Source organism: Gossypium hirsutum, chromosome A08 (assembly GCF_007990345.1).
Source record: "Gossypium hirsutum isolate 1008001.06 chromosome A08, Gossypium_hirsutum_v2.1, whole genome shotgun sequence".
Lineage (NCBI taxonomy): Eukaryota > Viridiplantae > Streptophyta > Magnoliopsida > Malvales > Malvaceae > Gossypium > Gossypium hirsutum.
The window spans coordinates 23,495,551-23,498,184 of NC_053431.1; the positions used below are offsets into that span (position 1 = coordinate 23,495,551).

At 36.2% G+C, this 2,634-nt stretch overlaps 1 non-coding gene across 1 annotated transcript; it reads left to right on the forward strand.

Annotated features, from left to right (window-relative positions):
- The first annotated feature begins 1,583 nt into the window (after positions 1-1,583).
- LOC121205163 (small nucleolar RNA R71) lies at positions 1,584-1,689 on the forward strand. Its single transcript, XR_005900248.1, has one exon. It is a non-coding gene; the product is annotated as a small nucleolar RNA R71 (small nucleolar RNA).
- Positions 1,690-2,634: the final 945 nt, after the last annotated feature.

The window sequence follows — 2,634 nt, forward strand, 5'->3', positions numbered from 1 at the left end:
TTCATTTTACCCCTAAATGACCAAAATGCCCTTTTTACTATTCTTTCAAATTTTACCCAATCAAGGCAATTTTGTCTAAAAAGTTATAAAATGGTTTAATTATCATTTAAGGACCTCCCATTTAAAATTTCATAACAATTTGATACCTCTAACATGTAGAACTCAACTTTTTCACTTTTTACAATTTAGTCCTTTTTACTAAATTGAGTGCCCAAACGTCGAAATTTTCAAACGAAATTTTCACGAAATCATTTCGTGAAACTGTAGACCATAAAAATATAATAAAAATCAAATTTTCCTTATCGAATTTGTGGTCACAAAATCATTGTTCCGACTAAGCCCAAAATCAGGATGTTACAAAGACCTAGTTGATTAAACATTTTATATGGCATGACATTAAGACTAGCCCCTAAATCAGCCAAAGCATTACTATCATCTAAGCCACGAATTAAACAAGAAGTCGTAAAACTCCCTAGATCTTTCAATTTTTTGGCTAGATTATTCTGTAGAATGGCTGAGTAAATTGCATTCATCTCCACATGCGATGCGTCTTCCAACTTCCGCTTATTTGCTAAAAGCTCCTTTAAAAATTTAACTGCGTTTGGCATCTGCGAAAGAGCTTCAATAAATGGTAGGTTAAATGCAATTTTTTTAATAGTTTAAGGAATTTACCAAATTGTTCATCTTTGCGGTCTTTCTTTATCGCATTAGGGTATGGAACCCGTGGTTTGTACTCTTTACTTACTAGTTTTTGCTCACTGTTGACTACCTCACCTTTACCTTACCACAATTCCTCACCTTGGTTCTGGTTCTGGTTTTGGTTCAACTAACCCTTCCTCGTCTTGAGTGGTAATCGTTGTTCCCTTGGGTTAGATTCAGTGTTACTCTGCAGGCTACCTTGTGGTCATTCATAAATTGGTTTAGTGAGATGTCCTATCTGAGTTTCAAGCCCTTGGATTGATGCTTGTTGATTCTTAAGTGTTGTTTCGATATTTTGAAAGCAAGTTTCTGACACCGAGATAAACTTTGTTAGCATCTCCTTAAGGTTTGGCTTCTTTTCCTGTTGGTAAGGTGGTTGTTGAAAACCCAGAGGATGTCGTGGCCTTTGATTCCCTTGACTACCCCATGAGAAGTTGGGGTGGTTCCTCCAACCTGCATTATATGTGTTACTATATGGGTTATTTTGAGGTCTAGAATTATTGTTACCCATATATTAAACTTGTTCCTCCTCGGTGTTGGGGTTGAAAGATTGATATTCTGTGTGTACTCCTCTTCCATTTGAATCGCATCTCATCACTGGATGTACCTAAGTAGAACCATATAAACCGTTAATCTTTTTATTTAAAAGTTCTACCTGGTTAGATAGCATAGTAACTGCGTCGAGGTTGAAAACACCGGCTACTTTTGTTGGCTTTGTTCTCATGACTTGCCACTGATAGTTATTCAGTGTCATCTCTTTAATAAATTCGTAAGCCACTTCAGGTGTTTTGTTATTGATAGTCCCACCAGCAGCTGCGTCGATAAGTTGCCTTGTTGAGGGGTTCACACTGTTGTAAAATGTTTGAACCTGCAACCATAAAGGTAACCCATGGTGAGGGTACCTTCTCAATAGATCATTGTATCTCTCCATGCATCATAGAGTGTTTCTAGATCCATCTGCATAAAAGAAGAGATATCATTCCTCAACTTAGCTGTTTTAGCCGACAGAAAATATTTAAGTAAAAACTTTTTGGTCATTTGTTCCCAAGTAGTGATTGAACCTCGTGGTAACGAGTTCAACCACTGTTTAGCCTTGTTCCTCAATGAAAAGGGAAATTATCGAAGGTGAATGGCATCATTAGAAACACCATTGATTTTAAATGTCTCGTAGAATTCCAGAAAAATCGCTAAGTGAGTGTTTGGATCCTCATCCTGCAAACAATCAGACTGAACAAACTGTTGGATCATTTGAATTGTGTTAGGTTTCAGTGCAAAATTTTTTGCAGCAATAGCAGACCTAACTATACTTACCTCAGTTCCTGTTAAATTAGGTTTAGCATAACCATACATAGTGTGTGGAGCAGGATTCTGATTTACTGGATTGGTAGCAATCGCAGGAGGTAGTGGATTTGCTTGATTTTCAGCCATCTCCTCGGTTGTAGTGGAAATCGTCCTCTTGCTCTTCCTCTATGTATCTTAGGCTTCGCCTTATTTCTCTTCGGTTTCTGCGATCTATGCAATCGATCTCACTATCAAAAAGTAATGGTCCCGTCGAGTTTCTTCTAGTCATAAACTATAAAAACCTGCCAGAAGGAAAAAGAAAATTTAGTAACAAAAATCAAAATAAAATTTCAATTGCAATAAAATAAATGGCTAAAGTAACAAAAATAAAGTGCTCCTAATATCTTAGTTTCCCAACAACGGCCCCAAAAACTTGATGTGATGTAAATTGTGATAAGTTTTATAATTTATGAATGTTTGTTCTTGAAAACTAACTATTATCATGACAAAGGCAAGCGCACCTTATCGAACAGTAGTATAGCTTATGGCAAGACCGGGATGTCAAACCCAAATGAACTAAAAGTACTAGTATTAACTTTCTTTTTGTTATCTAGCATAAAAATAAAGGGATTTGTTTTATCTAAACTAATTACT